The sequence below is a fragment of the Aotus nancymaae genome, unplaced genomic scaffold (assembly GCF_030222135.1).
Source record: "Aotus nancymaae isolate 86718 unplaced genomic scaffold, 86718_ANA_hifiasm-v0.15.2.pri h1tg000051l, whole genome shotgun sequence".
Taxonomy (NCBI): Eukaryota; Metazoa; Chordata; class Mammalia; order Primates; family Aotidae; genus Aotus; species Aotus nancymaae.
Window position 1 is genome coordinate 23,407,529 of NW_026988465.1, and position 13,034 is coordinate 23,420,562.

The 13,034-nt window shown below is 45.4% G+C and overlaps 1 long non-coding RNA gene across 3 annotated transcripts; it reads right to left on the minus strand.

Annotated features, from left to right (window-relative positions):
* Positions 1 to 825: 825 nt before the first annotated feature.
* Positions 826 to 12,260, minus strand: LOC135269243 (uncharacterized). 3 transcript variants are annotated; one of them, XR_010337570.1, is made up of 4 exons: positions 12,168 to 12,260; positions 1,672 to 1,736; positions 1,405 to 1,549; positions 826 to 1,056 (listed from the first exon to the last, which is right to left on the minus strand). It is a non-coding gene; the product is annotated as an uncharacterized LOC135269243 (long non-coding RNA). The 3 variants fall into 3 exon arrangements; XR_010337569.1 differs by having other exon boundaries at positions 1,672 to 3,193; XR_010337568.1 differs by having other exon boundaries at positions 1,405 to 1,736.
* Between the last annotated feature and the right edge of the window lie 774 nt (positions 12,261 to 13,034).

Consider the following 13,034-nt stretch of genomic DNA (forward strand, 5'->3'; position numbering starts at 1 on the left):
CCCCCTCCCCTCCCCCCTCCCTTCTCCCTCCCCCTCCCCCCTCTCCCCCTCCCCCTCCTCCCCCTTACCCTCCCCCTCCCTCCCCTCCCCCTCCCCCTCCCCCCTCCCTCCCCCTCCTCCCCCTTCCCCTCCCCCTCCTCCCCCTTCCCCTCCCCCTCCTCCTCCCTCCTCCCTCTCCCTCCTCCTTCCCCTCCCCCTCCTCCCCCTCCTCCTCCCCCTCCCCCTCCTCCCCCTCCTCCTCCCCCTCCCCTCCCCCCTTCTCCCCCTCCCCCTCCCCCGCCTCCTCCTCCTCTTCCTCCTCCTGAGAGCTCAGTTGTGGACGCAGCCTTGAGTGGAGGCGGAAAGGACAGAAGGCTGCGGGATAATCCAGGAAACACACACCTTGTGTCTGGTGGAAAAACCAGCGCCCGAAAAGGGGAGCGAAAGGACAGGGAGAAACACACAGTCCGGAAATGTGGGAGATTGTTGCGGCCTTAAACACAGAGCACTGACCGAGGTGCCCACAGCGGACCGGGCAGGTTCCACCCCAGGCCTGTGCGCCGGACCGAGGTGAGGACAGGCAGTCCGGCCTCCGCGCGCCAACCTTGCGTTTCTCAAAACCACCCTGGCCCGCCACGCCCGCATCCTGTGCCTATAGAAGCCCCTGAGACCCTCGCGGGCACAGACCCGAGGGGCTGGACGGGAAGAGGACCGCACGGGCGGGAGAACACGGAACACCCCCGCTCCCTTCAGTCACCCTGGAGGCCTCGCACAGGCGGTTTCAGTGATCCGTGAAGACACTCTGAGCCCTTTACATCCCGGACAATGACAAGAGAGTACCTGGGCGACTTTTACTAGCTGGGATTTCGGGAGATGCGGTTTTCGGCACGGCAGGCGCCACGCCTGAGGAACAGGTGGACCGCAGGGATAGGAGCTGTCCCCGCGCCCCACACGCCCCTGCTCAGACCCGGGCTCCTTGATTTTCCTGCCTGGATGGCCCAGCCTCCCGCGGCCGGGCTCTGAGCTCGAAGTTCCAGTGGTTATACCGTTAAGTGGATCTCCTGGGCAGTCCTGTTGCTGACGAAAGAGGACAAATTGAGAAATGAACAAATAGAGAAGTCGCACAAGCCCTGTGACTCCCAGCACAGGACCAGTCTACAAACCATCGTGCCACACAAGCTCGACTTGTTTTCACACCGGCTTATTCAGACCCGCTGATCCGCGGAAGACCAGAGCCAAACTGATCCAGCGACTCTAGACAGACCTTCATGTTCCGGCAGCTAAGTGCCGCTGATGAAACCGAGGGTTCTCCTAGTTTAGAAATTCTGTCCAGCCCCTGCTGAGAAGGACCTTACTAACTTTCCCCCTCAGCCATCCCATGAAAAACTCCAGTCCCCGAACCCTCTGAGTCCTGCTCTCACTCACCCTTGTTTTAGGCAGTACTGGGACTCGGCAGAGGTGGGGCTCTTGCTCAGCAAGTTTAATTAATCCAGGGTAGTAGAATCCATCTGTTTTCTTGGTTGTCTTTTTTGAGGGAGTGGGTCTTCTAAGTGTTGATTCTGGTCCCTGCCTATGGGTATTTATAAATAAATAGATAATTGCACTCCATCATTATGTGGAGTTAAAAAGTGTTCAATTTAACTACCTAATTGTCTCTAAAATAACCACTAGATGCAACTGTCTGGAACTTACCTAATTAGTTCCACATTCTGGAACGAAGGGATGTAATAGGTAATAACAGGTCTCAGTCCCAGTCCCTAATGGAGAAATAATCACACAGACACCAGAAGAAAGACGAGTAAAGTGAAAGCCAATAGGTGGAAAAATAATTCACTTTATGCTCAGATTTTTGGAGCGAAGCAAGAAAATTAATCAAGGAAACAAAGAAGAAATTCAAGACGTAGTAGTGTTGGATTTGCATTTCCGTCATAGGACACTATTTCTATTCTACAGGACTTGCTTGGTCTCCATCTGACCTCCTCAGAGTACGCTGCTCTTCCCCAATCACTCCTGCAATCACTCTAGGATATTTGTGGTCCGAAAGTAAGAGGGAGAGGTTAAATTTAAAACTTCTAAGTAGACCTGCACGGTGCCTTTACTCAGGGCGGGGTAGCTGAACAAACTCAGCTCTGAGTCCTTTAAGCAGAGGTATTAATTACTGACATTCTATTTAATCAGATTCTGACCATGATGTGCCACTTTTCCTTTTGGGTCTGAGGTGACACCAGCCATTTTCACAGTTTATTCCACTAGGAGGTCCTGGGAGAAAAGTGATAAAGCTAGATTGAAGAATGGTTAGTTTGATAAGAGAAATATAAAGGCAAATATATTTTTCACTCAGTTCACCCTGGTTCTAAGAGTGGGTCTATATAAAGAAATGGAACATGCTTCTGCTAATTAACATTCAGGCAGAAAACGTCATTAATTCCACTACAAACCCATGTCCCTTCTTCCACATGGACAAATTGATGAGAGTATTCTTTCTTCTGTAGGTAAAATGAAGTCTGGGATATAGATTGCAGTATTAGCAGTGCCATAGTGCAGAATTTCTCTTAATTAACACATTTGACTGCAATACGTAAGAAAATATAACTGGAACATAAAGCCAATAAACTAATCAGGTTATAAACAATATGAACGTAGAAACAAAAACTGTATGGTTTTTGGCATGCAGTCTTTGATTTGGGGAATGCATTCTTTTCTACTGTTATCAGGAAGGAGGAACAGAAACAGTTCATAGTCACGTGGAAGAGATAAAAGTATGCATTTATGCTCTTGTTCCCAAGGTGTGTCAAGTCCCCCAATTTTTCATAATCTAGTCCAAAGAGAACTGAACTGTCTGCACCATCAGCAAAACACTGGTACACTGTATTGATAGTATCATTTAAATCTTGAGTGAGCAAGAAGTGTCAAGTAAATTGTAGATTTTGTTAAGCCCTGCATGCTTCGGAGGGTGGGAGAGAAACACAAAAACCATTCATCCACCTGGTCCATGAAGGAGAGTTTTTAGGATCTGTGAAATTCGGAGACATTTCCTCCAAAGTAGAGAAGACATTGTTGCATCTCGAAGCTCCCATCACTTAGAAGGGAGCAGTAAGCTCACCATGATTCTTTGAGCTGTGAAAGCTGCATGTTCCACACTTGCAGACCCTTCTCTGACACGTTTACCAACAGATATTGAATTAAAATATTAACTAATTGAATCCAGCATTATCTGTAAAGCATAATGCACCGTGAATTAGGGAAGATTGCCTCAGGAATAAAAAATTAGTTAAGCATTGAAAAGTCAATACAATATAATATACTACATTTACAAAATGAAAAATACACGTGATAATCTCACTAGATGCAGAAGAAATATTGAACCAAATTTGCCATTCATTCATGTTTTTAAAAAAATATCTCAGTAAACTAGGAATAGAAGCACAATTCCTCAGATGAGTAATGGGCATTTAAGAAATTTCTACACCTAAAAACACAGTTAATAGTGAAAGAATAAATATGTACCTTTTAATATTGAAAAAAAGTGCAAAATGCCTGTTCTTACTACTTCTACATTTTACTGAAACTCCTAGTTAGTGCAAAAAAGCAAGAAATGCATGAATGAATGAATACATAGCATAACCACTTTAGAACAGGAAAAGTACGTTCATTTGCAAACGACATACTGGGTCCACAGAAAATCCTAACGACCTACAAAAATAAGCATTATGAGTAAATTTAGCTACGTCACCAGTTACAATATACAAAAATTATTGTATTTCTGTGTACCAACATCAACAAAAATGGAAAATTAAGTGACCATTTTCAATAGGATTGAAACATGAAATATTTAGAGATAAACTTGTCAATGTGCAAAGACCTGTTCATAAAAATCTACCACAGATTGCTGAGGAAAACTCAGGAAACCTAAATAATTGGTGTTATTTGCTGTATTTACAGTTTGAAATTTAATATTATTATCATTTCTTTCTCTGAGTTGATCTATAGATTGACTACAATTGCAATAAATATCCCAGCAGGAGTTTTTTTTTTTTTGTTTCTTTTTTTTCACAGAAATCGACAAGCTTATTCTAAAGGACCTAGAGTAACCAAAATAATTAGGAAAAGAAAAACAAAGTCAGAGGACTTACACCAAATGTTGTCAAGACTTTTATAAAGCTAACGTAATCAAAATAATGTGGCGGTGTCTCAAGGATGCGTACATAGATTAATGGAACAGAATAGATAGTCCAGAAATAGACCAACGTATGTGGTCAACTAATTTATGGCAAAAAGTAAAATGTTACTTAATGAGTTTTTTAAACAAGTGGTCTCAGGCAACTGAGTATGGAAAAAATGATTTCCTACCCTTGCCTCACATCCTATACAAAAATTAAATCAAAATGACTTGTATACATAAAGCTTAACCTCAAAGATATCCAAGTTGTGGAAGAAAAGAAGAAAATAAGTCTGCACATGTTTGATGTTAGGCAAAGCTTTTTCAGAAGGGACCGGAAAAGCGTGAGTCATTACAAAAAAAGATACACTGGGTTTCATAAAATATTAAAATGTTTGTTGTTTGAAAGACAATATTAAGAAAATGAAAAGACAAGACATAGACTTGAAAAGAAAATTAATATATTTTATATGCACACATTTTCCTTATACGTGCACATATAACAAAGGACTGGTATTGAGAATAGAAAACACATTTTAGAACTCAGTGATACACACACTCAGTAAAGATAAGGGCAAAAAGCTTGAGCAGGCATTTCACAAAATAAGATGCTTATGTGGCCAATAGGCACATTAAAAGATGTTCAGCAACATTGATCAGTACAAAAATGCAAATTAAATCGATCAAGAATTAATAGGCAACAGCAGATCTCATTCCCCCAGGTGGAGTAACACAGACATTAACGATAAGTCATTTGAAGGATCAATCGATAAAAAGATACTCGAGTTTATCTCCAGGTTTGTGTTATTAAGAAGTGACGCATTCAACAGAGCATTGGAGGTAACTGCTAATTAGGGACCATACTTCTTTCTCTTTGAGCTATTGGAAGAGTGCAATCAGATTAGAACTAGAGCTTTCCTAATGAGATCTTTTCCCTCTTTCTCTTTGTTAGGATGCTGACTCAGATTGAAAAAGCAGAGGATGGTCACTGCCTTCCAGGTCTGAGGCTGTCTCCCAGAAGCTTCACTCCCGGCTTCACCTTGGTAGGGAAGTTTGCAGAGGTGTTTGAAAAACCTGGAAACTTGAGTGGGACATGGAACGAGATTTGTGTCCCGGTTATAAAAATAGGCAGAAAAGACAAACGTGGCGTGGGGGAATTAGCTCAAGTGGTAGAGTGCTTGCTTAGCATGCAAGAGGTAGCAGGATCGACGCCTGCATTCTCCAGCTTCTTTTAATCCCTAGGCTATACCAACGGTATCTGGTAAACACTTTCAGCGGAGTTATCGCTGTTTACTTAACTCAATGTTGTCCCCTTCTGTACATTTTTTTTTAAAGGAAATGATATATAGTTTTACATGCAACAGCAAAAAAGGAAAAGATTAGTGAAAAATGAGTTTTGCCAATACAGGTTTTGGGCCTTCAGCTCGAAGTTAATTAAATGTATTTTTGTGGGAGAACCAAACTTTAGCCTTTTGGGTACAAAATACGAGAAGCAGCCTGGAAATAGCGTCCGGAGGCAAAAGCAGGAGACTTGAATGTGCCAACCTTCAGCTTTTATTCACACTGACAGCACATGGTCAGGTAGGGGATGAAAGCCTGTCTTCTGTCAGACTATCTGAGCATCGGCCAGGTATTAAGAAGAGAGGCAAGCAGGAGAGAGGTAAGGAACGAATATGAGTGAAGGTGGGAGTTAGCACATTAACTCTGGTGGTCAGATGCACTCTCACTAACAAAGGTGACACTCAATCTTTCTATCCAGGTCTCTGAAAGCTCATCCTGACAAAAAGGTGCTCAAAATAAATTGAGACCTAGGTCTTCCTTTAATTTCCAAGGTGAACCAAATTGTATAAAAAAAAAAAGTATTTTTGAAATTACAACACTATCCCCCATTTAAAGAAACTACATGAGGTTCTGTATTAACAACACATAGGTTGACTTTATCTCAGCTGGCCAAAGCAGAGCTCAAAATGCTGAAGAGAGTGGTCACCGTATATGTGACTTCAGGAAGCTCTTGTAGGTCCCTGGGATGTGCCCCTCTTTCCATCCTTCTTTCTTTCCCATCACTCAGATCTCTCTCTCTGACACCATTTGACTTCTCAGCATTGCCCTTTGTTAATCATAATAGAAAAATAATGTTACTGGTTACATGTTTTTCTCTTTTATTTTCTTATTCATAAATGAACCGAAAAAATGAATGTTGTAAACAATAAAACATGTTGTTGAATTTTTGTCCCATATGAGCAGCCTCTTCCATCCTCAGGATGTGCACTCCTAATAAATTGGGACCATGAAGGAGGGACCTGAAGCTGCCCCAAACCACCTGCAGTTCCGTGAAGGCCATGCCTGCGCCTACCAGTCTGTCTGAAGGTCATGCCCCTCCACGCTCCCACAGCCACCTTTCCTTTTCAGGCAAAAACGTTTCTATGGATTTCTTAGACCCTAGCTTCTAATCCTCTGTTCAGTCTTTAGTGATCTGAAGCCAGTCTCTCCTTCGAGGCTTCTAGTTTATCTGTGTAGCCTTTCTCCATTCAGCAAATTTTCATCAGGCAAAGTCCTACTTGATGCTAGTTGTAGTCAGAGAAAAATGACTACGTTCCTGTCTTAAATGAGAATTCTTCATAGGTGGAAAACAGATTTGGAATCCACTGGGGCTCCAGACGGTGGAGCTAATGTAGCCCTCCCTGGGCTACAGGAAGAGTCCTCGTCTGTGGGCCTGGGAATTGAAGAACTAGACAGGCATAAGAAGGACAAGTGTGGTGCCCAGTGGAGCAAGAGGAAGGTGGGGGAAGGTAACAGGGAAGGGGGATGGCAAGAGAGGCACGTGAAGAGCAGACACTGTGTAGCCTGCATGTGTTGTTCCTTTCGACTGAGAGATCCTCGAGCTCTGTGGCGATAAATTTCCATAATTTTCCGTGTAGCAAACTGAAGATGATAAACTCTTTCTAGGCATTTCACCTGCATTAATATGAGTCTGTGTAGAGCATCTAACACAGGGCCTGGGCGACAGCAATTGCACAGTGTTTTACTCGTTACTGTCGTGGCAGCTTCTACATGGATCATTGGCCTCATCCACTGTGCCTGGTGCTCAAGAACTGCTTCAGGAATGAATCCACAGATTGAGACTGAATTGTCAGGCTTTCTGTTTCTCAGCTCCTCCAAGATTCTCCATCATTTTCCGAGTCCTACAGGAGGAAAGTGCTGTTGAAGATGCCACTCATACGGAGTGGAGCTCTGGGGCTCTGGCGCTCTGGGGCTGGGAGAAGCTGCCCCGCCACTTCCGGGCTGCCCTGCCTGCAAGGAGCAGGTGGCGATCGCAGCTCTAGAGCAGGCTGGAATGGCTGTGCCCGCAAGCCAGGCAGGTCCGGGTGCCACTTCTCCATCTGGAATGTGCGCTCTACTTCGAGAGAGGAACGAGGCGAAATTGGGAAGTGGGGAGAGAGAGGTCTCCCTCGTGACCTTCTTTGGAAATCCCTGTTCTTCACACTCGAAGCTCATAGAGCTTTGCTCCTGGCGATATTTAAGAAGCTCCGCCCTCAATCGTGTCCTGCCAAAGGTTTGGCGACCCAAATTCCCGATAGGCTCCTAATAATCAGGAAAACAGGTGGGACGCGCTAGGCTCATGGCGGGGAATTAGCTCAAGTGGTAGAGCGCTCGCTTAGCATGCGAGAGGTAGCGGGATCGATGCCCGTACTCTCCAGCTTCTCGTCTGGTTTACGTCTCTTGGTCTGTAGGTTTCATTCTTTCTCTTATTGGGGAGATGATCAAAGGAACTCCCTGGAGGCCGTTCCTTACCGCTCCCCAGATCAGAGTCTTATTGCCCTGCTTACAGCCTCCCTTCTTTTCCACTCCTGCCTCAGGTTTGGCACTTTTAAGGTACTCAGGTCTCAATGCAAATTTCCCGTCTTTAGACAAGTACAGCTCAAAGTGATGCCCACACGATCTCTCGGTTCCTACTACGTCCTCACAAATAACCTCTCCTCCGCAGGTATGTCTTTAAGTTATTGGTTTGTTTTTCTCTCCCCTAGATTGGGAGCTTCCTGAGTAACGAAACTCCGTCTGTGTAGACTGTGTTCAACTCACCTCATCCCCATGTGTAGAGTTAAGGTTCTGTAAAGTACGCTTACTGCCTGGAATGGACGAGGTGGGTAGTATGAGGAAACAGGGAACTCAAACACAAAGCAATACTTTAAACATTATCCTGCCGCATTTCCAGAATCTTAAGAATAGCGTTCACTAATGTATGTTGGGTTTTCTTTGTGCTTTCTCCATACTTCTTCTTTTTTGTTTTTTAACATTTGATTGACATTTTTTTTTTTCAAATGACCAAAAGGATTTTACTATTTTCTAGTTAATTCCTGTGTTTCCTTCGCCATTCTATTTTCTTTCGGCCTGCTGTTGCTTCTTGGCGTGTTGCCACCACGCCCTGCTAATTTTTTGTATTTTTAGTAGAGAGGAGGTTTCAACATGTTGGTCAAGCTGGTCTCCAACTTCTGACCTCGTCATCTGCCCCAAAGTTTTAAAATTAAAAGTGCCCTCACATATAAATAAATCATTTCCTCCATATACATGGGTTTTGCACTTGTACATGTCTAGAGACCCTAGGAATGGTGGTGCGGTGGTGTGGACATGGAGCCTGGAACGGCCAGCCCTGAAACCTCCTCCTGGACATCAACGGCCGGTAGTAATCATAATTTCCTTAAAATACAAGAGCCGCAGAACATTGGATATCTGTGCTAATTAATCTGGCAGTTCCCACAGTGGCTTCCCCAGATGTAACGTGCTCTCTTCCATGAAATTAGTAACTACAAACTGTAATGGGAACGAGGCAATCGATTGTCTCCACACGCTTGCCCAAAGCGTTCTCTTCTCTGAAACGTTTGGTAGTTATTTGGGTCCTTGACCTTTGCGGCCTTAAAACTAAGGGACATGGCTTTTGTGAATCTGAAAGACTTGCGACAATTTTCTCATTTCCTCCAGGCCGTGCATCGCTTTGAGTTTGCTGAAGAAACAGCCCTTTCCCAGGGCCCCCTCTTGTCCTGAGGATCGTCCTCAGAATGTGGGGCTTGGGCTCAGTTTGAAGAGCGTGTGAGAGAGAGCCACGATGCACGGATTGTCCCACAATGCAGTCCTGCTCTGTGAATCCCTTCCTCTGACTGGCTTGGGTTTAGGCTCTGAGAAAGGATGGGGTGGGATTGCTTTTTAGTACTTTCTGCTGAGACATTTTTGTACATTCATTTCTATCTCCAGGAGCCTCTAAAACGAAAGAGAAAAAACTATCTCGGGTTCTGTGTGTGGCACATGAGTCGGGAGGATTTTGGAGACTTGTTCAGTTCTGGCACTACAGATGAAACACAGACTCAGGACCGGTGAGGATGGGATCCCTGGCACGCGGAGGGAACACCTCGCTAAGGACAGACCGCCCACCACACCCCTCCTTCCTCTCTTTCTGGATTCATTTTCTATAGATTCCCCTGGGTATCTGAACCTTCCTTCGGCTGACGGGCGCTTTGTAATTTCTTCTACAAGCCCGGATCTGTTCGCAGACCTCAGCCCCAAATTCTCTCGTTCCTGCTTCTAGCTTCTCTTCTTGGTTTCTGTAGGTTCGTGTCATCCGCTTTCCTTGTTTCCCAGGTTGAACCCCCAGTTCCAAGTAGCGGAGGGGTCTTCGTGTCATAAAAGAAACTTCCGTGGGCTGGCTCCTGTAACGGGTAGTGGCAGCCCGCGGTCCCACCCGCCGTGGAGCACTGTGCATCGCGGAGAAGAACGTGACCACCGCGGCCAGGCCAGCGCGGATGCTCCCCGTCTTTGAGCACCTGCTCGAAGTTCCCTCCCCTCGTCGCTCCTGGTTTTCCGTCGTCACCTACACACAGTCTGTTGGATGTCGGTAAAGGTATTGCCAGTCCCTGCCATGGGAACCATTTGGGGGGAAGCAGATCCGATTTATTACACCTCTAAGATGTCCAGTGATTCATTCCCTGTCATCCGCGTACCATGAAAATACAAACAGGTACAAATAAGACGGTCAATGTATTCGGCACCTGCTTCCAGGCGTAAAGCTCTGAGGTGATCAGCTGGGAAGCGACGGTTGCCCACCTAGACGGAAGAAAGGAGCGAAGCCGGAGAATGCGCACGCGGACCCTGCAGGCCGCTGCCTCCCAAGTGAGCGGGTTACAATTCCTATCACCTCGCCCTCCACCCCCGCTATTGGCTATTTGGGGTCTGTGGGGTTTTTCCTTCGGGGCTAGAAGCCTTGCGTTCCACCTGATTTTTCAGGACCACTGAGTGGAGGCAGCACAGGACTGCAGGCGGAGTCTGTAGACTCATCCGGAAACAGCCACTCCGCGGAGTCAGGGCGCGTGTCAAACCGGCACCCATAGACGGTTACTGCGGGAAAGCTCTGGCCCCGACACAATTCCACTTGCTTGATATTTCAGAAAAGAAGGAGTTGTGCCCCAGCTCTAAAGAGAGTGCGGATTACAGCTGTAATCAGTACCAGGAGAGTAAGCTTTACTTGCAAAAGCTGCCATCTCTGAGGCTCAGTGTAGTGGGGGTAGGGCTCCCACCCGAAAGACTGCAAATCAGCTGCCCATCCCGAAGGGGTCCCTCTCCAGATGGAAGGTGAGTACAGCACCCCCAAAACCAAACTCTTCCAAGGGCCCTTGGTCCTGCAGCACATCTAGGGCTGGCCCCGTGCTCATGACCCCTTGAGGGACTACCCTGGTGTCCTTCAACGGATGTGTATTTGGCCTACTGTGGATTCTTGTCAAAAGACACATTGAGTGAGCCTGTGATTCTGCACTTCTAGTAGGCACTCGGGGATGCCATTGATTCTGGGTCATGATTGGGATTTCCAGGAGCAAAGTCTCTGCAGTGTTCTACGGAAGTAAGTGTTGTAGAGGTAGGGTCTGCATGTCAAGAGTATCGTCTGGATATAGTGTTCGTTTTTCTCCCTAACCACTTTCATAATTCAATCACACTGATCGGCAATATAGATGGAAACAGTGCGATCCTATGTTGACTTTTTTTTGAATGGCTCATTTAGTTGACTCTTGTTTATCTCGGGACAGATTAAATTGTATGCAGTTAGCCACGTGATGCAATCACAGAGGGCTTGGTATGATGAAGAACTGAAATCACAGCAATTTTAAGAAAACGTTAGCATGTACATAGCATCACGCCCTTCTGTTTAGGAATATTTTGTACCTACTCTGGCTTGGGAATGCTCCTTGATCTCAGCTGTCCAAGCAATTTTTGGGAGCAGGGCCTGCTGTCTCTTCCGGCCTCTAAGGAACAGGGGTCTGCACATGGGAATGGCAACATCTACCTAGAGTCTGTGTTGTGATTGCTGGTGGTTTCTAACGCTTTGGCTGCAAACACTCAGGTACTTACAGTTCTTGTAAAATATCTGTATGTATTCTTTGAAATGCTAATTGTATTCTGTCCTATAGGATGCAAATGGCACCTGAATTAGCTTAAAATGAACTTTTCTGTGGCATTTTAATTGGTTTTACCTTAACTAGGACTTAGGAGCTGTGAGACCTTTTCCTTCTGCTCTTCTTTTGGTGCTGAAAAACTCTTTCTTTCAATGAACACCAATGCACCTGCATACACATGTGGGCAAACAATGTGTGTAGTATGTTCCCAGGATTAGCCTTTCAGCTAAAAGGCCATATGTGGTAAGTTATGAAAATATGCAGGCTGTGAGTAGATCCTAATGATGGGCAGTTGTGAAAGGATGTATATGGTATATTTAATTTGCTACTTTCTTTCTCCGACGGCACCAACGGTCACATCATTCTGTGGTCCAATACAGTATTAATGAAAAGTAGATAAGTTTTCAAACACCTAACTAAAGTAATCGAGGTTAACAGAGGAGATTGATTTTTATTATTGATTAAACAGCTATTGTTTGGATTTCTTTCTTTCTTTCTTTTTCTTCTCCCAGAGAACCAGAGGCGGAAAACAGAGCTTCATTCCTGAGGGAGAAAAATATGAGGTTGGAATGAGTGAAACTGTTCCACAGCCTTACCTTTGAGAAGTTTTCTTTCTTAAAATTGTTCCCTCATATCCTTCTGACGTTTACTGTTGTTTTCTTTTCTGAGCCCTTGTATGGCAGGAAAGAGTTCCTAGAGAGAGATGACAAAGACGGTGTGTGTTGCAAAACCAGGCGAAAGCTGAAGATTGAAGATCTGAATGTGCCACATGCAAGGGAACTGGAGACAATGCAAATCTTGTCAAGTAAGTTGGTTGCCCAAAGTTGGTCTTGACCGGATGAAGGTTCCAAGTTGATGATTTGCCCATTACAGGAAACATTGGAAAGCTAATGGCAGGGTAGGGCCTTTATGAAAGTATGATTTAATGGAAACGCTACTTCAGAAACAGGATTCAGCCACTGATGAACCTCCTACAGATGCTTACACTCTGGGTTTAGGTGTCAATAAGAGTAACAATCTGCATTTATCACAGAGCGAATGATTTGTCTCTTGACAAGGGAAGTTGACAAAGTTCTCTGTATACAGGCGATGAACGTGATTTGATCTAAACACTTTGTACCGAGAATATTGTGTTTTGTATGAAAACAATAAAGTGACTAGCTCTGTTAGCTTTTTGTGCTTGGATTTCTTGGGGGTACTCAGCGGCATGCCAGGACATCCGTCTCGGGATTGGAATCGCCCCGAACAGCTTCTGAGATGCTCGCTCCACCTGATCTGAACCTGTGGGAGGCCAGTTCCAGGTGTTACCACCTTTGCCTCACGCTGGGATCGCTGCTCTTTCCTTCTGAACTGTCAGGATCCTGCGCTTCTTGTGGCGGGGGATCGCGTCACGGTAACCCCCACCGTGGCCTGGGGCACCGTCTGAGCGGCTTGGCAACGCAGGGGCCCTCAGCGGTAGGGCC